The sequence below is a fragment of the Lynx rufus genome, unplaced genomic scaffold, assembly GCF_022079265.1.
Source record: "Lynx rufus isolate CCGP_SWC_20201006 ecotype Redwood Valley unplaced genomic scaffold, mLynRuf1.p SCAF_10, whole genome shotgun sequence".
Classification (NCBI taxonomy): domain Eukaryota; kingdom Metazoa; phylum Chordata; class Mammalia; order Carnivora; family Felidae; genus Lynx; species Lynx rufus.
The window spans coordinates 5,840,169-5,864,487 of NW_025814824.1; the positions used below are offsets into that span (position 1 = coordinate 5,840,169).

General features: G+C 51.5%; 1 non-coding gene across 1 annotated transcript; it reads left to right on the forward strand.

The window, feature by feature from the left end:
* The first annotated feature begins 23,498 nt into the window (after positions 1–23,498).
* LOC124505485 (U6 spliceosomal RNA) lies at positions 23,499–23,605 on the forward strand. The gene has a single exon (XR_006960665.1). It is a non-coding gene; the product is annotated as a U6 spliceosomal RNA (small nuclear RNA).
* Positions 23,606–24,319: the final 714 nt, after the last annotated feature.

The window sequence follows — 24,319 nt, forward strand, 5'->3', positions numbered from 1 at the left end:
GCAGGAAATTAGAATCTTCGATCTACCCATATAAATCTTATGTTGTCTCCTCTCAGAATCACATAATTTGGGGCCACCTGGGTGGCTGTCAGTTGAGCGTCCGACTCTTGGTTTCAGCTCAGGTCATGATTTCAGGGTTTGTGGGCTTGAGCCCAACATACAGGCTAGCAGCACGGAGCCTACTTGGGGTTCCCTCCCTTCTCTCTCTCTCTCTCTCTCTCTCTCTCTCTCTCTCAAGATAAATACACATTTTTTCCAAAAAGAGAATCACACCATTTTTATTACCACCTCGGGCTGGGTCTGGCCAACACAGGTTCCCGGCCCTGGTTCAATTAACTGACAAGCAGTCCCTGTACTGGGACAGCTATAGGGCAGAGCCCTAGGGCTATGGATGAAACTGAGCACGGAAGCCGAGACCTGCATTACCGAGAATGAGAATCAGCCGAAGTGGCACAATTCAGGCGGATACTAGGCGTCACAAGTCAGCAAGGCCACAGCACAGGTGAATATGGGGCCTCTTCTGTGATGCTGAGGGTCCGGAGGTCTGGCAGTTTTCCATTATTGCTGGTAGGGGAGGTGGGGAGATATCCAGGATTCATCACAGATCTATTTCTTCTAAATCTGGAGCAGAATCCCATAATTTTGGAGAAGGAGAGGTGTCTCTGAATTAGAGCTGCTGGTCGTGAGCTGCGGGAGACTTGAGCACAGTATATTGCAGTGGCCATTTTCTGGAGTGCGGGGCTCAGGTCTTCCCTCCATCCAGGCCGGTCTGGGCTATAAGCTTCAAGAAGACAGTTGCACCAGAGGTGCCGGAGTTCGGGCTGAATTGGCTGGACTCCTTACCTCGTACGCTGAAATTCGTACACGAGAGGCCTCCGGCCTCGGTGTGGAATGTCAAGCCGTTGGAGGCACAGGACACGTAAGCAAAGATGGACAAGACCGTTATGCAAGAGTACTGCCCTGCCGCACAGAGACCTCGCCCTGTCCAGTGACTAGCGCTGAATTGGGAGTCTCAGATGCTTTTCCCGTGGGAACCAGGGATGTTCGGGAGGTGTGCTGGGCCTCGCAACTGAGGTCTCTTAAGTGTATTTATCACTTTCCCCCCAAAGATTCCAGTCTCAGGTCTCTTTATGGCCTGACTTCTTTGCCAAGAACTCTCGCCTGTGACACCTGCATTGAAGCCTTGGAAGGTAAAGGGCTGGGATTTTAGCTTCTGTCCTCAACATCACACGGACCCATGAGCCTGACACAATCTTGCCCGGTGGGGGGGAGGGGGGGGCGGAGCTACCAGAACAAGGTGTCGGACGGTGTCCCCTGAACAGGTGCAGAGATACATCTGCCACATGGAATGCTGAAGGCTAAACACAACACCTCCCATGACCTCTTGTGAGGAGCAAAGGAAACCACCTGGTATGAGGGCTCAGATCCTGGGAGCGTTGAAGTCCAGTGAGGGTCGATGCTGGTAAGGATTAGAATGCAAGTCCCCGTGCAACACTACACTCAGCGCGTGGAGAGAGGATGGAATCAAAGCTGCTGCGCGGGTTACTGCAATACGTGTACTTCGGGAGAAAAACATCATATTGAGATGCTCGTCCAGGTGAGGAGCAGAGCTTGGTGAGGGAGAGGGGAAGAGGCTCTAAGCCTGGCCTGAGCCTGGGGCCCAGCGGTCTCCCAACACACCCCTGCAGCAGATGGGCTTTCTCCCTGCTTGCAGATGGGCGCTGGAGTGGGATGTGGAGAAACCGGGAGCCATCCTGTCTTCCTCCTGTGGTCCCCCTTGCGGCCGGCGAGAGAGAGAGAGAGAGAGAGAGCTTGGCGCTCTGATTTTTAGCCTCGTCCTTGCCGCTTCCTCCTTCTGGCACATCAGGCCATCAGATGAGAAGTGTGTGGCCGCAAACACCTTAAATCCAGAGGTTTGGGCCAGAAATTAGAGGTCCTCAACTTCCTTGCTCAAACTTTGAGTCACTCCGCCTCTTTAGGCTGTATTTCCATCACTGTGAATCCTCGATATCAGCAGGTGATAAAAAAAAGAAACAAACTCTCTGATGGTAAGACAGCGGGTGGGGAGAGGAGGGCAGTTGGAACCAGGGAAACCTACTGACTGGGTGCAGTGATATTCTGGGCATTAAGTGATGAGGGTCCAGCTACATGGTATCGGAGACAAAGGGGAATGAATAGATGAAAACCTTCTTTAAAAAAAAAAAAAAAAGGTGAGCAAAACTTTGTGAGAATTTGGAGTTGGGGAAAGAAAGGGAGGAACATCAAGACAACTTTGGGGTTAGTATCTGGAAACAGCTTCACCCTGAAATATGTCCCCTCCCACGCCTTTCTCCCCTTTTTTGGAGTCTTTTAGAAGTCACTTCAAAGCTACTACCGCTAAAGCCCCATAATCCTTTGTCCTTAATTCTACAGTCCCCTAAGATCTCTGCACTGAAATCTTTTCCATATACTCATGCGGTGACCAAACATAACTGAACCGATAAAAGGATGTTCATACTCTTCATTTGTCCCGCTGAACGGTCCCATGGCTCATTGCGGGAACCTGGATGCGTGTGATGAAGGCGTGTGGCCGGTATCACTGGGTGCGTGGGTGCGAGGCACGTACAGCACCCCTCAGATGGTCCACTCAGGGGAAACAGCACCCTGCTTCCTGGGAATGGGGCACGCGGTCCCCACGCTGGAGCCCCTCGGCAGTTCTAAACGCACATGAGGGAGCGCCCAGTCCTACTCCCAGACCCCTGCCTGACCCAGGGCCAACTCAGCCGGGTCATCATCAGCCTGGGTGTCAGTCTACACTGCAGCACCCCAGTGCTTTGAATCCACATAGTAAAACTGGCGGCCTCCTCGACGCCATCTCACGCTTAGCCTAGCACCTCCCATTGTCACTCTTATGATCTCCCAAGTAGGGCCACCTCACTCTAAATATACCGCCCCATTTTGTCATCCTAACCCCTCTCTGGGCAACTGGGGCTAACGGCCAGACCGAGCCCATTGAAAGTCTTGTGCAAAGCAAACCAATGATCATTTGCACATGGCTCTTGTGCAAATGCCTACCCTGTGTCTCATGGTGCTTTAGAATGTGTGTATGTGTGTATAAATGTATGATACATATTCACATGGGTTGTTATAGTGATATGTTGATAGCCAACAGATCTCTGGTGGAGAGGATCCATTAGAGGAAACGAAACTGGTTTTGGTGGCTATGAACGCAAAATGTGTATGAAGAAATAAACTTTTTTTTTGTCCACCTGCTTTGTTTCTAGTTTCGCCACCAGTCCCTGGCTGGGTGGGTCAGAGCAGGAACGACATGCTGTCGTTAAGAAGCTCGTAGTCTAATGCTTGAAGTCTGAGTTTAAAAGCATGCATTTTTGGGGCGCCTGGGTGGCGCAGTCGGTTGAGCGTCCGACTTCAGCCAGGTCACGATCTCGCGGTCCGGGAGTTCGAGCCCCGCGTCAGGCTCTGGGCTGATGGCTCAGAGCCTGGAGCCTGTTTCCGATTCTGTGTCTCCCTCTCTCTCTGCCCCTCCCCCGTTCGTGCTCTGTCTCTCTCTGTCCCAAAAATAAATAAACGTTGAAAAAAAAAATTAAAAAAAAAATAAAAAAAAAAGCATGCATTTTTTTCCTTCTTTGTCATTTTATAAGATTCCCCAGTCGGAAAATATGAAAGAGCAGTTCTTAGAGTTGGGCAGACTTAGAATCAGAGGTGGAGAAGCCACTTCCTGGGCTCCAGTCCCAAGAGATTTAATTGGCATGAAGTCCTAGAATCTGCGTGTTTGACATAAACACCCAGGCGGTTCTAATGCAAGTGGGCTGCAGACCACAGTTGACAGAACATTGACCCACAACGTTGAATCAAAACTGTAAATAGGGGTGCCTGGTGGCTCAGTCGGTTAAGCATCTGACTTCAGCTCAGGTCATGATCTCACAGTCCGTGAGTTCGAGCCCCACATCGGGCTCTGTGCTGACAGCTCAGAGCCTGGAGCCTGCTTTGGATTCTGTGTCTCCCTCTCCCTCTGCCCCTCCCTACTCATGTTCTGTACATCTCTCCTTCAGATACAAATAAACATTAAAACATTTTTTTTAAACTGTTAATAAATTTGTTTTACTTTAATTGAGAACCTGGAATTGAAAAGCATATAAGTCATTCCATAAATCTTGACATAAAGATCTTCAAATATTCCTTAGGGACAGTCCTTAGTTATGTTCTTTTGCCTTCCAGCACTAAAGTGAAACTCACTCCACAGTTATTTCTTAGAAAGAGCTGAAAATTTAAAACAACAAGAATAAGAACAAGCAACTCAACCACTATCACCACCACCACCAAAAAGATCCACCAACAGACTCCTGCCTGGGGTGTAGACATGCCCCACTTTCACGATGGACGGAATGGCCTCAACATCTGCTTTCACACTCGGCTTCAGTTGTTCCAGGAGCGTGCTTGGCTGTCCGTACAGAGGAGCTCGCTGGACAATCAGCAGAATGGGTGAAAAGTCAGCAAAACCATAAAATATTACTTAAAGACAAAGTAGCAAAATGCTTATTCAAGCATCCAGAAATTTTTCTTTCATCTGGAAGGATGGAACCGGGGCTGGTAGGCACTGAGAATATACAACCAGTAATCAATGAAGAACTCGTATATTGCTTCTAAGAAATCCATTCTATGTGCATGACATTTATGAAAGCAACAACATATGATGTAAATCTCAGATCTGCTCAGGATCCAGTCACTAATCTCTTTCGGGGAAAAGACTTTGAAAACCATCCTTGCATTCCACTCTTGGGCAGTGTTGAAAAGCAGCTCTGTGCCCGAATAAAACTAATCGCAAATAAAAGGAATCTTTGAGAGGGGGATGCCCCAGGGTTTTACTTTCTGTATGTTATATTCTTTTCCAGTAGGTAACAGAAACAGAGCCCATTCTTTTTGTTTTTTTTAATGTTTTATTTATTTTTGAGAGAGAGGGTGAGCAGGGAAGGGGCAGAAAGAGGCGGGGACAGAGGATTCAAAGCAGGTTCCACGCTGACAGCAGTAAGCCTCATGCACGTGAGATCGTGACCTGAGCCGAAGTAGAACCTCAACCAACTGAGGCACCAAGGTGCCCCGAAACAGAGCCCATTCTTAAAAAAAAAAAAAAAAATCTGTGTGACCACCAATGTCTTCCAATGTGTATAATTCATATAAGAGCCATGCCGAGCCCTGGGCAGGGAATGGGGTGCGATCCTACGGGAAAGAATGAAAAGCAAAAGAGGCAAGTACCTAATGTGATACTTAAACATGTAAAACTAGCTCTTCACCTGACAGACAATCTGCTGAATGTATACAAGGTTTGTTATACCCAGCAGATCTCATTACGGCTCAAGAGAACAAGCTAGACGCTCGTGTTGGTTTCTACTGCTGTCCTAACAAGTTACCATAAACTTAGTGGCTTAGAAGAACACACGTTTACATCTCACAGTTCTATGGGTTAGGAGTCCACCAAGAATCTCACTGGACTAAAATCAAGATGTCACCAGGGCTGCCTTCCTTTCTGGAGGCTCTAGGGGACATTCTGTTTCTTTGCCTTTTCTAGTGTTTAGAGCCTCCCCCGCTGCTTTCCTGTATATTCCTTGGCTCCTGGCCTCCTCCTCCCTCTTCAGCACTGGCAACAGCACGTGGAGTCCCCCTCCCCCAGCATCTTTCTGACCTCCTTTTCTGCCCCTTCCAATCTTAAATCCCCATATAATTACATGGGACCACCTGAATCATCCAGGTCCTTAACATAAGCACATCTGCAAAGTCCCTTCTGCCATGTGATACATCCACAGGTTCCAGGGACTAGAATGGGGACCTCCTAGGCAGGAAGGCGGCGTTACTCTGCCTACCATCGCACTCTTAACTCAGGTGCCAAGTAATAAATATTAAAATTAAAAACATATCTTTTCTAATTTTGACAGTTTAGGAAAATCAGGACACTGCGCTAGACCACAATCTAGAACAGCAAATGAACACAAAGCCAAATTAGAACCTTAGAAGTGCTCCACTGATGACCATAAACATCGCACAAGTACCAGTCTCTTTGGAGTCATTGTTTTGTTCTCCAGGTGTGGCTTTTGTCCCCCTGCAAAGGCAGACTGATGGCAGAAAGCTCGTCCAAGGCGAAGAGGGCAGGGGTGGCGGAAAGGCAGGCGGGGGCCGAGTCCGCCTGCCTGCCAGGGACCCCGCTGTCAGCCGGATCTAAAGGGGGGGCAGGTGGGATGGTTTCCCTTGGACCTGCCCTTGCCCGAGCTCGGGGATCCTTGTGCGCCTCCCCCAGGCGGCCACCAGGGGGCGCGGCGGTCCTTCCCTGGGAACCCCTAGCCCGCTAAGCCCGCGGGCCCCCGGATGTGCCGCGGGGCGGGATCTCGCGCGGCCGCCCGAGTGCGCGGAGGCTGCTGACGTGTGGTCGCGGCCCCCCCCCCCCCCCCGGCCAGGCCTGGGGGCGGGGCGGCGGCGGAGGCCGCGCTCCTGGGGCAAGGCCACCTGCCTCGGTCTCCCCCAAACCGGGCTCTGACCGGAGAGAGACGCGTCCGCGCTTCCCCGGGGGCGGGAGTCTCTTATCTTCGCGGCAGGGGCAGCCTCTCCCGTCTTGGCCGCCGGGTGTGTGCGTGTGCACGCGTCTGTGTGTGCATCGCGCGTGTGGGCACGCGTGCGTGCGTGCGTGCGCCGGGCAGGGGCTCGGGGCAGAAGTTGCCGGGAGAGGAAGGCAAGTCCGGGGAGGTGGCTGGCAGGACCAGAGCTGGAATACCCATGCGGGAGGGCAGCAGGGGGTGGGAGCGGGAGGAAATGCCCCTTAATGAGGTTACGGTTCTCCGTGTTGGGCTTATTCCTTCCTTTTGAGAATTGTCTGTCCCGGTGGGGGTTTTTTCCAGAAGCCTGAAACTTGACCGCGCCACTTCGGGCTGTGAGTGCACCATCACGGTGGGCGTGTAAGAGGCCAGCTGGGCCTGCACAGAGGTCCTACCCAGTGCTTCTGGATGCTTAGGGAAGGACCCGGTGAGTGGAGCCCCTCCTGGGGTCTCCTCTGGAGCAGCACGGTGAGGTGTCTGGGGATCTTTGCCCCTCCCTCCAGTGCTTGGGTTGCAGCTCATCCATTTGGCGAAGCTGCTGTCTCTTGCTCACTCCCCAGGGGAGAGAAGTCAGGCTGAGCCCAGTGTTCCCCAGGGACACCCAACAGACACCCTACAAAACCTCAGAGAAAGCGGGGACTTCCCATCAGGCCACCTTGAGGTCGTGTTAATACTTCCTTTGGAAGAATTTTGAGAGAACAGAAATGATTGAGTCTCTCAAGGATGTCTTTTAAAGAGGCATGTCGTCGGGCAAGGGCCCTGTTTCCAGCCCCGACCTCACGGGAACACCCACTCCGCTCTTGGACGTGGGGACCTGGGACTTCTTGCAAACCCAGACAGAGTCTAGCAAAAACTGCACTTAGAACTGGCGCCATGCTTTTTCAATACAAGCTTGCAGGGTTTTCTTCCTTCCAGAGCTCACCCTGGCTGTGGCTGTATTCTCTCTTCTGGAAAAGTCTCTATCCAGAATCCAGATCCACATTTTGCAACCTTGACTTTAAAATAGGGGTGCCACAGCAATTCACAGTAACGGGAACTGGATTTGCTCTCCTGCCCGCGACAAGAAAACATCACAGACGAAACGAGACAAAATACGCGTGACGTGCAGATTTTTCAAGAGACCGGGCAGCAGGCAGAAGAGGACGGTGATGCCCCAGAGGACGGGAGACAAACAGGTGAGCCCTGCAGGTGCTTCCATTTACTGCCGGAGAGAGTTTCCAAGTGAAACACGGGGAGGAGACACCGAAGAGGAGCCCAGTGGACCTCCAGTTGAGGACACTGAGCCGAGACGCCATGGAGGCCACGGTGACCAGAGGCCACAGGACAGAGTTCCAGAGAGGAGAGAGCTGCAGAAAGCCAGTCAGGAACATCTGTCCAGGGGGCCCCTCCAGCGTGCAACACGGTAGTGATCAGCACCCACATGTGAGGCAAAGTACCCAAGGTCAGGGGTAAGTCATTTGACGGGACTAGAGGTAACTGCCTGGCACTCCCACAGGGCTGGGAATGATGCTTGTCCCCAACAGATAGACTGGAAGGAAAAAACATCCTCATAATTCATGGGGAGGGGTGGCATGCTTAAGGAGGTCTTTCCTCAGTATCAGGAAACTCATTAGCCCTGGACTGAGCGCTTCTCTGGGCCAGTTAGCAAATCCTGAAGGCAAGACCTGAAATTATTTCCAAGTAGATGCACCCCGAACAAAGCTCAGAATTTATAGCAACACGGAAATACCGGCAACCAACACGGTCAAACTCGGGACGTCTGGCATTCAAAGACTTCAAGGTACGCAAAGAGGCAGGGAAATGACCCCTAATGAGGAGGCCAATCAGTCATTTGAAAATGGCCCAGAGCTGGCACAGATGTTAAGCATCACCAGAGAAGGACATTAAAGCACGTATTAAAGGCGTAGTCCGTGAGTTCAAGACGTTAAGTAGACAAATGGAAAACGCATAAATGACCCAGTCTAACTTTAAGAGATGCCAACCACAATGTCTGATAGGAAGTGTACTGACTGTAAGAGATTATCGGCGATTAGAAAATGCAGAAGAGGGGCACCTGGGTGGCTCAGTCGGTTAATCATCCGACTCGGTTTCGGCTCAGGTCGTGATCTCACAGTTGGGCTCTGTGCTGACAGCATGGAGCCTGCTTGGGATTCTCTCTCTCTCTCTCTCTCTCTCTCTCTCTCTCTCTCTCTCTCTCTCTGTCTCCCCCTCCCCTGCTTTTATGTGCACTCTCACTCCCTCTCTCTCAAAATAAATAAATCAGCTTAAAAAAAAAAGAGAAAATACAGAAGAAAAACATTTGCTAGGACTTGTATTGAGTCTGTAGATCCCTTTGGGTGATGTTGCAACCTTTACTCCATGACATCTTCCAGTCCATGAGCACAAGATGTCTTTCCATTTCTTGCCTTCTTTAATCTCTTGCGACAACGTCATGGAATTTTCGGTGTACAAGTCTTTTGCTTCCTTGACTAGATTTATTCACAGATACTTTATTGTTTTGGGTACTGTCGTAGGTGAAACTTTTCTTCATTTCCTTGCCAGATTGTTCATTGCTCATATATAGAAACAGCTGGTTTTTCTCCAACTTGTAGCCTGCAACTTTACAGAATTAGTTTATTGACTGTATTAGTTTTTGTGTGTGGATTAGTTAGGAATCTTCTGCATATAGGAGCACATCATCCCCCAAGAGAGATAGTTTCATTTCTTCCTTTCCGCCCTATTTTTGCTTACCTTCAGTTTTGAAAGATATTTGAGCCAGGCGTAGAAGCCAATACCCCACCACAAGCCACCTGTGGACTCAAAGATGATCAGTGACAGGCAGGAGCTTCCCTATTTTGGGTCGCCTCGGCCCGGGAGTCTCGGATCAACATGTGCAGCCTAGGCCAGGGACACAGATCCGGGAGCCCTTATTCTTTGCAAACCCGCTCCAACCGGAAGGACCACAGCGACCCCTGGAGGCGCTTCCAGGGATCGCTTATGGCCTGGGCGCTTCCAGGAAGCCAGAAGTCAGAAAAAGGCGAATCCCAAAACACCTAGCCAAAGACCCTGTGTAGACATAGGAGAAGGTTAACAGAGACCCAGGCACTCTCCTTCAAAGGGATCGTGAGCCTCAGCATGGGCTCAGGTGGGGGGACTGCTGACTCTAGACCTTGGGGTCTCTGGGGTTGGAGTCTGGAGGCCTCTGAACAGGACTCTTCCAGGACGCTGAGCCCCACGGGCCACCTCACCCTCCTGCTGGCCCTCCTGCTCCGGGGGCAGAGCTGTGGATTCCAAAAAGTAGAACCACAGGCTCTTTCGTGGGGAGTCCTTTCTCTGTTAGGAGTTAGATTAGGACCCCAGCTGCAAGGCTCCAATGGCACACCGTGAGCCCTCCACTCCACGAATGACCATAGTACTGTGGTGGGGTCTCAGAATTTGAGGTGAGGTTCGTAGCCAGGTAATGCTGAAAATCTCTCCCTCCCTCTCTTCCCTCTTTCCCTCTCCCTCTTCCCTCTCTCCCTGTCCCTCTTCCCTCTCTCCCTCTCCTTCTTCCCTCTGTCCCTCTCCCTCTCTTCTCCTCTTTACTCCAGGTCACCTTCCCTCACCTTCTTTCTCCAGTTCAGCTTTCTCCATGCACCCCTCTCCTTCCACAAGCATCCCCAGTTTGAGGCTACCCCAGTGCCCTGGATGGGGTGGGGAGCTCAGTGACTGTCCAGGTGATGCCCTCTAGATGTCTCTAGAAATTGTACCTGGTTCCAAACAGCCGCCATAATAAAGGTTTTTAACAGCCACTCTGAACAGCTTTTCACATCCTCCCATTCCGGGGTTCCTCCAGGACTGAAGACGTGAGTCCACAGTAGAGTTCTTGGTCCCCCCCCCCAGACCCCCCGCAGAACGCATCCTTCACAGAGCATCTATGGGTACCTACTTGGAGCCAGGTCCTGCTGTGGCTGTATCATGAGCAAACCCCAGGTCCCTGCCCCATGGAGATTCCACTAAGGGCTCAAGGGTGGCTCAGTGGGGACACGGCTGGTTAGTGTCCTTCCCACTGCCCGCCCACACGCTGGCTTGTGGGGATTTGCAGAGAACAAAACAGGTGAAGCCTGAGAGGCCGCGGTCTTCACCTGGACCGAGGTGGCTTCCCAGGCAGTACAGTGCAGGTGGGAGGGCCTTGGGCCCAGCTTTCCTGCATCACATGACCTAACTCCTATTGAGGCAGCAGCCACAAACTGGCAACAGTCAGTGCCAGCGGGCTTGCGGCCTAGCAGATCCTCACTTCTCCAGCAACCAGCCGGCGGCCTCGCCCTGCCCTGTGCAGTCCAGTGTCCTCCAGTTCTGCCTTCAGGGGCAATCGGCGCATGTCTGCGAGCTAGGGCTTGTCATTAGACATCCCACCTTGTCCTCAGACAGCCACGACCGGCATCTGCAGACCCTTGCTCTGTTTGAGATCCCTGGTGTGGGCTCACGTAAAACTTCTGTACATGAAAAACTCCATCTTGAGAAAAGCTCCGTTTTCCTTTTTGAAACTTACAGCTAATGAACTCAAAGTGGGCAGAGAGACCTTTGAACTGGGCCAGAAGTGGCCACTGTTTTACGAGCAGTTGTTCTTTAAAATTCAGCAGGATGACTGGCGTCTGGACCGTAAATCCGCTGGTGTGAACAAGAATGTCCTCTCCCCTTCAGGGCCCTTCTGGCTGGACTAAGAATCCAATGGACATGAGACAGATTCACAGGAGAAATTTAACAGCGTACATATCGGGGCGCCTGGGGGCGCAGTCAGTTAAGCTCCAGCTTCAGCTTAGGTTCATGGGTTCTAGCCCTGCATCGGGCTCTCTACTGTCAGTATGGAGCCTGCTTCGGATTCTCTGTCTCCCTCTCTCTCTGCCCCTCCCCCACTCGCGTTCTCTCTAACTCTCTCTTTCTCTCTCTCAAAAAACGAATAAACATTTAAAAAAAATTTTAAAAACCAGCATACATATGAACACGGGGAACCCACACAGACATGGAAATTCTAAAGACACTCAGGCACGATGAAATGTGTGTGTCTTCCCAAACTAAGGAGAAGGGGGTAGGGGTGTGGGACTTCGCAGGGAAGGAATGCAATCCTCAAGAAGAATGAAAAAGGATAAATGTTTGGTAAACGAATGTCTGCTGAGCCACTCAGAAACCGTGGGACCAAGAGACGACTTTGACCCAACAGGCTAGGCTCCTCTGTCTACCCTCCCCAGTTCATATCATAATGTAGTTATCTATGGTGACAGCCCTCTTCCTGGAGTAGGTCCGCTATCTAAACTTCTTTAAGGCACTTCTGGGGAGGGATGAAGAGCTTTTCCTGAAGTTGCTAGGTTTCGATTGCTTTTTAAGTCAAAATAATCTTCCTGCCAAAGCGGCCCGCGTCAGGGCAGCCGGCCCTTGGCCCCTACTCGAGGAATGGCTCCCTTTACTTCCACCAGCAGGGTAATTGACGAGAGGAGCCAAAAGCAACTTCTTAGCACCAATTGGAAGGTTCTTTTCCCCTTTTATCTAAGTCAGATAATTTCCCCCTGTCCTCTGTCACACAAAACCCCCTTGCTTTTCCTGCATCGGGGGAGAAAGAGGAATTTTTTTCCAGGGCTGCTGGAATCTGTGCTCCCTGAATTATAATTCTGAGACCCTAAATAAAAGGCCTTTTCTTTTCTTGGTTTCACCTGCTTTTCTCAGCGGGCACTGCCACGTGTGTGCAGTCCACACACGTTGGCAGACAGGGCCCTCCCGGCCTAGGAGACTAAGGCATGGACCCAAACGGCTGCACAGTCTCTTGGATGGTGCAAACCCACCCCCTGAAAGTCACTCTGATCCGGCAGCTGCCAATTGGCAAGTCAGTCCCCGGTTGGTCCCGCTGCCTCCTCTGGTCCCAGGCGTCTCCCAAACGAGGGCACCCAGGTGACTCTCCCTAGAGGACTCCCCAGCTAGCAGCTCTGCCCTTCCTGGCCAGTCTGCGCAGGATCCTCCTCCTGTGTCTTCGGAGGGAACGTGCGCGATGACGCAGGCTAGGGTTTGAGATTAGACACGCTCCCGAGGGCCATCTGCACACCCAGCCCTGTTCCACGTAGCTGGAAACCCTGAATTGTGAAGCCTCCCCCGTGCCCAGTATACCTTCCTTCAGCCAGCTCGGGAGGCGGGAGCCCTCTAAGCCTGGGGCGCTCGCGTATGGCCCCAAAGGACTCCAGGAGGTGGAAGCCCACCCCCACCCCAAAAATTACAGGCGAGTCCGTGAGCAGCTTGCTCCAACAGGAGCCACTTGGACAGTATGTCTAGCGGCCAGCGATCAAAATCCAGCAGACTTGGGGGGCGCCTGGGTGGCGCAGTCGGTTAAGCGTCCGAGTTCAGCCAGGTCACGATCTCGCGGTCCGCGAGTTCGAGCCCCGCGTCGGGCTCTGGGCTGATGGCTCCGAGCCTGGAGCCTGTTTCCGATTCTGTGTCTCCCCCTCTCTCTGCCCCTCCCCCGTTCATGCTCTGTCTCTCTCTGTCCCAAAAATAAATAAACATTGAAAAAAAAAATTAAAAAAAAAAAAAAAGGGGCGCCTGGGTGGCGCAGTCGGTTAAGCGTCCGACTTCAGCCAGGTCACGATCTCGCGGTCCGGGAGTTCGAGCCCCGCGTCGGGCTCTGGGCTGATGGCTCGGAGCCTGGAGCCTGTTTCCGATTCTGTGTCTCCCTCTCTCTCTGCCCCTCCCCCGTTCATGCTCTGTCTCTCTCTGTCCCAAAAATAAATAAAAAAACGTTGAAAAAAAAAAATTTAAAATCCAGCAGACTTGGGAAAAACTCTTTGCCTCCCCCTCAACTGCCTGGACGCCCCAGGAAGAGAGCTGTTAAGCGATTCCGCATCACCTAAGACACTCATCTGCCTAATCGGGCAACCATGGTTTTCCAAACATGTTTCACCTTCCTGCTAGTGGTCTTCCTCCCCTTTGTATCCTCAGACCCCTCCCCTCTCCTCCGTTCATAGAAACCTCCTGTTGCCTGACCACCTTTCAAGTTTCAGGTCCGTGCGGATCCCCCTTACCTATGAAAGCCCATGTTATGTTCTCCCGTTAACCTGTCTCATGTCAGTTTGGTTCTCCGTCCGGCTAGAACGACCTCGAAGGGCAGAGAAAAATTCTTTCTCCTCAACCTCCGTCAGAGGCAAAAATGGCATATTTGTGATAGTCAGTCCACAGTTGACCTGCTGTCTGATCGGGTCCCGGGTTTCTCCCAAAACGGGGGCCCCAGGCGTCTGTTAATTGGAGGACTCGCCAACCAGCAGCCCTGCCCTGCCGTGGCTTTTCAGCCCAAGCGTGTGTTCAGTGACCATACGTGCATCTGCACAAGTTTGGGCTTGCTATTAGCCCTGCCTCATGTCTCAAGGGCCATCTCCCGTGACCTGGCATCTGCAGACCTTTGCCACATTCCAGATTCCTGGAAACCTTGATCTGCAGAGCTGCGGCTACACGTTACACCCTCCTTAAGCAGGCCTTGGAGAGGGGGCCCAGCCTGTGGGGCTGGGGGCAGGTGGGCCAGGCACCCAAAGACGGCAGCTCCCAGGGTGGGTGGAGTCCACCCTCCTGCTAACCACGCAGAGGCAGCACATTCGGGTCGGTGACAGTCCCCGGTGCGAACCTGCTGCCCGACCTGGCGTTCGGCTTCTCCCGGATCAAGTTGCACAAACACGTTTCCTCGGAAGATGCCCAGGCAACCCTGCCAGGCACCTGCCGCCCCCACCCCCCCCACCCCACCCCCGCAGAGCATTCCAGTTTCCTCCAGCTCTGCCTTCAGGATGAATATGCCTGTTTGTGGGGCAGAGTGCTTGGGAGCAAAGAGACGCCTTGTACACACAAGAACGTACTCCCGTGACCTTACTGTGCTCACCTCAGGCCTCTCTCGGGGCCCCTGGCTACCTCACTTGGGAGGCCAGTGCAAGTGCCCTCATACGCCGTCAGCTGTCATTGGCAGCCCGGCCCTACAGGGCAGCTGTAGAGGGCGGCTGGGCCACAGCAGCCGACCACACCAAGGACCCGGCACGTGTCTAATTCTAGCGCTTACCATATCCAATCAAAGATGCCCACTTTAAAATGGAGCCTCAGAAAAATAGTCAGGGTGTGGGCGCCAGCACCCTGAGCCCACTTGGGTGCTTGTGGTCAAGCGAGGGCTCCACAGACTTGGGGTGCACGTGGCAGCCCAGCGCCAACTGACAGGGTGCTGTCTGTACATAGATCGGGCGCCCTGAGCCAGGGCAACTAGGGGTGTGGAAAAGGACAAGTGGCCAAAGAGGAACAGTCACAGCAGTAGGTTATTAAAGAAACACCTGCGAGCCATGAGCAGAAGGGCCATGTGGGATGGTCGGGGGGACCCCCTAAGAAGAGACAACCTGGGAAGCCCTGATTGCTGGAGAAGCCCCTGTCCCCAGGGGCCAGGGAGGCCTGACGGTCCTTAGTGTAAAATGAACCCTCAGAACGATATTCAGAGTGTGGGCTCCCTCCACCCCGGAGGCTGTGCGGGGAGTTCCGTCCATATGTCCACAGGCCTGGGGAGTCCCCTGCAGCCCCAGGCCAGATCACAGCAGCCAAGGATATCCGGGTCTTAGAACAGGGCAACGTCCAGGAGACTGGTTAGGAGGAGGAAAGCATTGTGGGTACCGCACATCAGCCTTTTCTAAGCCTTTACCTGCATAATTGGGCCTATTCCCCCTTAGGGAAGAGCTAGAGAAATGCATCGTCCTGCCAGGCCGGGGCCGATCGCTTGTTGGATGGCCTGCAAAAAGTTACACCTGGGGGCCTTAAGCGCTGGAGAAACTTAGCCCCATCAGGCAGTCTGTCTAAATGGTGAGTGACTGTCACCAGTCGAAAGCTGTCACCTCAGCAAGATTTTCAGTGGGTGGGCTCCCTCCACCCTGGGGGCTATGCAGGTGGTTGGGGATGGGCCCGCACTCCCCAGGCCGGGCTCACCAAGGCCAACTCACGAGGCATGAGAAGGTAGCCAGATAAGGCCGGGGACCCAGCCATCCAAATCAGGGAAGCTATAGTGATGGACCCAGTCACAGGAGCAGGTGCCAGGGGAGACTGGGCATCCGCCTAATTTCAGTCCAGACCCACACAAAGGCACATATCCTGCTGGATGACCGAGTGGGGACATGGGGACTGGCAAGGTGCAGCCTGGCAGCCACCTGGAACGGCGCGAGTGGAGGGAGACGCCGCGTCACAGGAGCAGGGCTATCTGAGGGTCCCTGGCATCTGCCTCATGAGAAGCCTTAGTTAATCCAAGTGCACACTTTCTCCCCGAAGGGCGATCTGGAGGCCACTGCCTAGCCAGCACCGGGTGGGGGCCGGGTGGGGGCCGGGTGGCAGGGGTTACCCTCACGCAGAACACCTCTGGGAACCATGATAGCCAGGGAAGCAGTAGACCCCACAGGACAAGCCGTCCAAATGGGGACCGCCGGTCCCCACATTCAAGCTGTCACCTCTGATAGACTCTCAGGCACGGGATCCCTCTGGCCAGGAGGCCAGCCCAGTGCTTCGGGACCAGCCTGAGCGCCACAGGCCAGGAGAGACCAGAACTCCCCCAGACGGGCTAAGCAGGTGCATACTGAGCGTGCACAGTCCTTGCAGGTCCAGGGAGCTAGGGACTCAGAACAGGGCAACTGTGCAGAGGGGTCGCGTATCGGGAGCAGGCCTGACGTGGTCCAAGCCCTATCCGACACAAGTGCGTGCAGTTCTCCCCGGAAGGTAAAGCTGGAGGAGTCTGGACTGCCTTGCCTGCGGGGACATGTGTGACCAGGGTATCCTTCACAAGAGACACCCGAAGGGAGGCTTCATTTCTAACTTAGGACCCGATTAGGCAGGCAGCCAGCCCCAGTAGGGCCTGTCACCGTTTCAAGCTGCCACCTGAGAAAGGGTTTGGAGGGAGGGCTTCTTCCGCCCTGGAGACTGTTGGGGTGATTTGGGACCGATAGGAACCTCCACTGGCCTGGAGGTCCCCTGCTGGCTGACAGGGTGTGCAGGTGCCCAGGGCAGGGGAGGCAGGGACCTGGGACAGGGCAGATGTTGGGTGTGGCCGTGGCTCAGGGACTGGCTGTTGGGGGGGTATGCGAAATCTACCCGTGTCCGAGCCTGAACCGAGACAAATAGGTATGTTTCCCTTTAAGCCTGAGCCGGAGGAAAGGGAAGTAGCTTGCCAGGTGGGTCTGGTTATCCCCCTATAAGAGACACCTGGGTGCCGGAAGGCAGGGTTTCGTCAGTCAACCAGTCCAAACTGGGGCTGGTTATCGCCAGTTTAAAGCTGCTGCTCAGAGGTATTTGTGGGGTTTGGATTCCAGTGGCCTGCTGCCTGGGCGGACAGTTCAGGACTGGCTCGCCCTCCACTGGCGGGCTGATGGGGCACGTGGGTGAGCTACGAGGTTGGAGCCAGTGACTCGGAACAGGGCGAGTGGCTTGAGGAGCTGGGCCTCCAGAGCAGGCCGTCGGGGTTCCCGTGCACCCACCTCTTCCAAGCCCTGCCCTACGTGACTGTGCGTGGTCTGTCCGAAGGCACAGGTGCAGGAGTCTGGACTGCCTTGCCAGGACGTGGCTTGCGGGGCTACAGGAATACCCCTCACTAAGATGCCTGGGAGCCTTGTTTACTGGGAAGCCTGGGACCCATCAGGCAGCCATTCCAAATGGGAACTGAGCTTGGCCAGTTGAGAGGTGTTTCTCAGATTTTTGAGTGGAGGGTTCCTTCCAGCCTGGAGGCTACTCAGGTGGTTCGGGACCAACCCGAGCTCTGCAGGCTTGCGTGGCGCCCGGCTACCCGCCGTGGGCTGACAGGGTGCTCACCGAGCCTGCATCCACTGCACAGGCACGTGTAGCCAGGGATCGGGTCCAGGGCGGATGTCTGGAGCGGCCGGTTCACCAGAGGGGATTAGCAGGGTACGAGAGCACCTATTTCCAAATGCTAATCTGCACAATGTGCGTCTCCCCCCGGAGGCAGAGCTGAGGAATCTGGGAGCCTTGCAAGGGCTGATTCCAGCATGCTGGTCGTAGTATCCTGGACAAGAGGCACCGGGGACCCTTGAGTGCTGCAGAAGCCTGGGACGTCAGAGAAATGGGAAGTGCACATGACCCTCCCCCGTGTCAGTGGCTACCTCAAAAGGTATTTCCGCGCTTAAGGCAATGCAGGGGGTTGGGGAGTCGGCGGGTTATATACTGTGTGCGAGCCTCTCGGGTCCCAGGAGTCAGGGACTTGGAACAGCGTTGGGTGAGGTCAGTAGCAGACTCTTGGGGGAACCTGCATCTGCTTAAATCCAAGTCCTGACCTACGCGAGTGCATATATTCCCCCTGAGGTCTGCCTGGTTTTGGGGGCCAAGCAGTGCTCAGACCGATGACTGTCTGGGCCAACAACGTCTTTGACACTGGCTCACCGTGCAGTTATCTCCAGCCAGTAGTGTCCAGGGTAACACCTTTTCATTTACCACGAAAGAAGTAACATGTGCCAGACCGACGCTAGATCATCCCACTGTCGTTCCAGGCACAGGGAGATGAAAGCAATGAAGTTCAAATGCAGTTGAGGTATATTTTTATAGGGATCGGCACTTGGAGAGACACCTTTGCCCACCAAGATCTGGCCTCCAGCTGCCAGAGCCGAAGTGAAAGTTGGGGGTTGCCGGAGCACGTGTCTTGAGAAGGCGGGTGCCGGTGTTGACGGGGGAGCCGTGCTTCCCTGAAAGGCCTTTGCGTGGCTTTTACTACTGCCTGTAAAAGAGTCTCCTTTCCCTCAGAGGGAGCTCATTGTTCCGAGGTCTTCGGAGAGAGGTTTTAGGTCAGCAGATTGTAGCTTTGCCAGACCGAACCCTCTCAGGGTTTGTATCCCAAGTGTCCCCTTATCGTAGTTCTTCCCTTGTGTCTTCATTGACGAGCCCCCCGGGGGCCCCGTGGCAGCTGAGCTACTGAGGTCCTACAGGTGAGCACAGGTGGATAATGCTGTCCTGCCACAACTTTCTGCTTTCTGAAATCAAAACGCCTTCACTCCTAAAAACAAACTTTTTTGAAATTTGCCCTTAGCAAGTGGATTTGAAATCGTACCAGATCAACACACCACGATCCCGCCCTGTGATTTCAAGTCACTCCCACACTAATTCACACTAGGGCCTAATGCCTTGTGCAAATCCAAGTCCACAGAAATAGCAGTCCACCCTGAGATGACACTTGATCATACTTTGTATCTTTTTCCTTTGCACATTCTTTTACAGCATACGTTAATGACCGGCTTATGCAACTGTATACCTAATATGATCAATATAAGCATAATGACTCCTTAATGTGGTACCATATCTAATCACCAAATGATCAAAAGTTAAATTTCTTAAACCAGGCATTTTAACTTCCTTGACAATCATGTTTTCAAGTAAATATTATTTTTTTTTAATGTTTATTTTTGAGAGAGACAGAGCGCAAGCAGGAGAGGGGCAGAGAGAGAGGGAGACACAGAATCCGAAGCAGGCTCCAGGCTCCGGGCTGTCAGCACAGAGCCCGACGTGGGGTTTGAAACTCACAAACTGTGAGATCGTAACCTGAGCCGAAGTCAGTGCTTAACTGACTGAGCCACTGAGGCACCCCATAAGCATTATTTTTTATTTTTATTTTTATTTTTTTTTAATGTTTATTTATTTTTGAGAGAAAGAAAGAGTACAAGCAGGGGAGGGGCAGAGAGAGAGAGAGAGAGAGAGGGAGACACAGAATCCCAAGCGGGCTCCAGGCTCTGAGCTATCAGCACAGAGCCTGATGCGGGGCTCGAACTCACGAACTATGAGACCGTGACCTGAGCTGAAGTTGGACCCTTACCCGACTGAGCCACCCAGGCGCCCCAGAATTATTTTTTTAAAGTCCCTGGAGGGGACTATCAAGCACATATTCAACTGCTACAACATCACAGTTCAAGGCTGCCAATTTTTTAGGGAATGCGTCTGGGTTCTCCTTGCATTTCCTACAAAATTATTTCACTTTATTAGCCTTCACTTCCAAACGTTGCTTCACTTGTCTTTACTTTTCTAGCAATGTGACTTATATCTATATTAGATTAATTTTTGGAAGTTCAATGTAAACTATTTCTCCGGTTATTTTAATAGTTCCTTTAATCTTCTCTAGCCTCGAATAATATCATTTCCTTCTATTGTTGCATCCATGACCTGCTCTGGTTGTACACGGCCCACAGTGTTGTGTCCTTATTTTTCCCTTGACACCCATAGGTTAGGGGGAGGCTGGGCTTAGACCATACTGCCCTGGTCCAATTTCCCATATGCTATATAACTGACTGATGAGGCATCGAGGCCATGTTCACAGATACTCACACCATAGGTACAGTCAAAAGCCTAAGAGGTATAAGGACATTGTCACTCTATTCTGCCAACACATCCTTATGAACAGTTTTCCCTTCTATCATCAAGGGCCTTCTGTGGCCCATAGACTCCATCTGTCTTTTCGTATTGGGGAGACCGTGAAAGTGTGATACCCAACATCCTGTTTCCTCCTTGAAGTGCCAATAGCCTAATTTCACAGTTGCCCAAGGAATCACGGCCATTAGGATGTGTGGCATCCACTTCACTTCTGGCTGAGTTCTCTGGCATCTCAGGGGACCAGGATTGCCCGGAGATCATAAATGTTCTGTAATCCTATCTATCCCGCAACGTCTTACACTATGTATTAGTTTCAACCAATCTGAACCGCGACAGTTGTCAGTCTACAATTGGAGAAACGTCATTCGTGTCGTGTTTGGGCACTTTGTTATTTTTAGCGACTTCTCCAACTGCTTTATGTAGAATTCTCGTTGCTCTGGTTACTTCCATGTGAAATTCTCTTCTGGTTTGTAATGTACTGCTAATTGTATCCATCTGTGTGCCCACTGATGACAAAGCTGCCATGACAAGTGTGTTAAATTGAGATCGTCTGGTTTCAAAACATTTAAAGCTTAATTCGGTTTGATTGATTTGGAATTGAGAAAAAATGGCTGCCTTTGTTCCTCCAATTAAACCTTCTTCCAGTCCAGCAAGGAACTGTAAGGGTTTCCTTCATTTTAGTTAATGTGATCTGGGCATAGTTTGCAAATTAGTCATCAGTGAAGTTGGATGAAACTGTGCATACCTGGGGAATCTAGATCTGTCCAGAAAGTCTTGCCTATTAAATTTCAATTCGTAAGCCTCTATTGTAGCTCCCAATATGATTGTGACGGGGTTTATTAGCAGAGAATGCCATATTTTGGGGGCAGAAATCTGTGGTATGAGATTGAAGCCTGATACATACCATCAAGGATAATATGGGTTATGTGCTGAGTTTCCTATGTGTCCTCTGTATGCATTACAAGTGTCCTGTTCTGTTAAAGTCTGGACATAGTGTCCACAGATCTATAGTTAATGACCTAATCATTAGATTATTGGTTGATTGATTGATCGATTGACCATTGGCTGTTGTTCTGCAAGCTCCTTGGGAGCTTCCCAGATGTAATGTGAAGGCAGCCCCTGTTCAGAGGGCAGGAAGAGACCAAGGAAAGAGGCAGGCCTTTCCAGATTGGTAGATGGTAGGCTTCATAAGCAAGGGAACTTACATACAAGTCTTGTCTCGGGCAGTAGCAGGAGGAGCAGATCCCCGCACCCACCTGTCACATCTTAAAGATTTACGCAGAGGCCCTAAGTGCGTCTAGTCATGGAGACCATCCAGATGGTCTCAACACCACCTCACTGTCTCAAGGCCATGTCCTTGGAGTAGCCTTTGGGGGCAGAGAAGGAAAGCAAAACCCGCATTTCAAGGAAACTTGTTAAAATGCACTAAATCCCCAAGACTGATGGTCAAACCGCTCAGGCATTTACTTGTGTCCTCATGTGACTTAATAAACATGTGACTTAATAAACTTAATTAGCATACTCATCAGATATGAGCACACAGCCCTCCTTGGGAGGCAGTAATGATGCCCAAAGCTCTTGTGTTTTGGAGAACAGCTCTTCTCATTAGAGACATTTCAGTGTTTGATAAGGATCGGCTTTTTCGTCAGTCCTTCAAGGCTGACTGAGTGAATTCAGTGAGGGCTACCTATGCTTCAATGTCTGCCAAGCCAATGGAACAAAGACAGTGGCCAAATGATGGTACCAGTCAAAGACAGAGTGTGCCCATCTGGCTGCAAGGAGAGGGAGGTTGTCAACTGTTACCACGGGACAGGTCGTCCCTGTGCCCAGGGAAAACCCGGGATACAGTGCCACCCAGGTGGAAACCATGGCCAGAGATTTGTCCCCCAAAACCATTAGGCCCCATTTGGGGCTACCCAATAAACACCTGGATGGTGTGACCAGTCAGTGCCAAACCAGTCACTCTCCCTTCACACGAGAGAGCAGTGGCACGGTCCCAGTGCTATCCATCCCATGTTTCTGGTAAAATTGGGTGGATTTCGTTTAGAGTGATTTTTTGTTTTTCTATTTCCAACACAGGGGTGCCCAGGTGCTCAAATCTCCTTAACCCGGAGCTAGCCACCTAAACCCATCCCATATCTGTGCATAGCCACGCATAGTTCTGATGGCAGTCTTTCCAGGACCTTTCCAGTCGGCACTTTGAGGTGCTGCCTTTAGAGTTTGATAGAAAAAGAATACCCGTGCCTGGTGTTATCAATAGTGTGTGAACAGACCAGGTTTCTGGATCAGTATTGGTGATATCAGATGAACCGAGGGTGCCAGTTCTAGCTTGTTCTTGCTCATTGTAATGCTTTAGGGCCTTTCAGTCCCTTCCCTGGACAGACAATACCCACCATGGCACTCCTGGCAGACTGGGGAAGGGCACCTGCCCCCACACCCAAGAGTTGGGTTGATTTCCTAGTAGGGCATATGAGTGAGCCCCCTGTAGAATGGTATTTCCTTCAGGTGCCCATCTTGTGACTGGACACCACAGGAGTAGGAGAGCCTAAGGTTGACAGACAGATATTTAGTAGGAACTTGTATGGGGAAGTCTTCCCCTTCTACAAGAATGGCGCTTGTGGCCTGATGTGTAGATGCTAATGTGGCTGCAGCCTTAGGACTCTGACCAGGTCATGCATTCCAGCCGTGTTCGCCAGGGGAGGCAGCACTGAGAAGATGGAATGGGGGGTGGGCTATGCCAGACAGGGACGCCCACCTTCTCCCTTCTTTCTAGGGTCCATGTTCCATTCCAGGGATAATGCACTTCAGCAGGTCCGACTGCAGCAGGAGAGCAGGATCTCAGTGGAGACTGAGTAGTTTCCTGTGAAATAACTCACCCAATCTGTTGGTACTTCCCATTGCAAATTCCAGTACGTGATTCCTTTCCCACGTGTGATGGGATTGCTGTTAGCAGCAGCAGAGCACATTGACCCTCCAGGAGAGCCGGGGCAATGGCCATGTCCTTTGATTTCCATTCCTTTACAGCATCGGGTGCCTCAGCAGGATCCCCAGTTTGACCTAGAGGCAACAGGCCCTACTTGTTGGTCATTCACATGTACTAAGGCCTGGAAAGTACTTTAGTCTACCCAGCCAAGGTGGTTTTACCATTAGTCATTGAATCTGCTGCTTTAATATTCCAGTTTTCCTTTCTGCCAACCCGGTTATAGGGGAGATGGAACCTCCATTCACTATCATGGCCTCTTCTCCAATCTTGAACATCATGACCTTTGAAATGTGACCCTCCCCCCATCACTGTCTATATGGGGAGGGTGTCCGTACATGGTACTCAGCTTCCTTCTCTAATCCCCTAGTGGCAGCAGCCTGGTGTGCAGGCTAACAGGGGAAAGCTTGGATTAGGCCAGATGCAGTGTCCACACAAACCAAGGTATGTTGACAGCCCTCACTCGGAGGGAGCCAATACAATCAACTTGCCAATCTCTCCTCGATTAGGAACACCAGTGGGTGATCTCAGACTCTTTTGGCTGTTGCCTTGGGTGTTGTTTAAAACACACGGGACATGTGCTCGCTTCGGCAGCACATATACTAAAATTGGAACGATACAGAGAAGATTAGCATGGCCCCTGCGCAAGGATGACACGCAAATTCGTGAAGCGTTCCATATTTTTAGAAATGGATAAATCATCTAGACACACGGTCAATAAAGAAACAAGGGCCCTGAATGAGACATTGGATCAGATGGACTTGATGGATATATTTAGAACTCTGCATCCCAAAGCAACAGAATATACTTTCTTCTCGAGTGCACATGGAACATTCTCCAAGATAGATCATATACTGGGTCACAAAACAGCCCTTCATAAGTTTACAAGAATTGAAATTATACCATGCATACTTTCAGACCACAATGCTATGAAGCTTGAAATCAACCACAGGAAAAAGTCTGGAAAACCTCCAAAAGCATGGAGGTTAAAGAACACCCTACTAACGAATGAATGGGTCAACCAGGCAATTAGAGAAGAAATTAAAAAATATATGGAAACAAACGAAAATGAAAATACAACAATCCAAACGCTTTGGGACGCAGTGAAGGCAGTCTTGAGAGGAAAATACATCGCAATCCAGGCCTATCTCAAGAAACAAGAAAAATCCCAAATACAAAATCTAACAGCACACCTAAAGGAAATAGAAGCAGAACAGCAAGGGCAGCCTAAACCCAGCAGAAGAAGAGAAATAATAAAGATCAGAGCAGAAATAAACAAAATAGAATCTAAAAAAACTGTAGAGCAGATCAACGAAACCAAGAGTTGGTTTTTTGAAAAAATAAACAAAATTGACAAACCTCTAGCCAGGCTTCTCAAAAAGAAAAGGGAGATGACCCA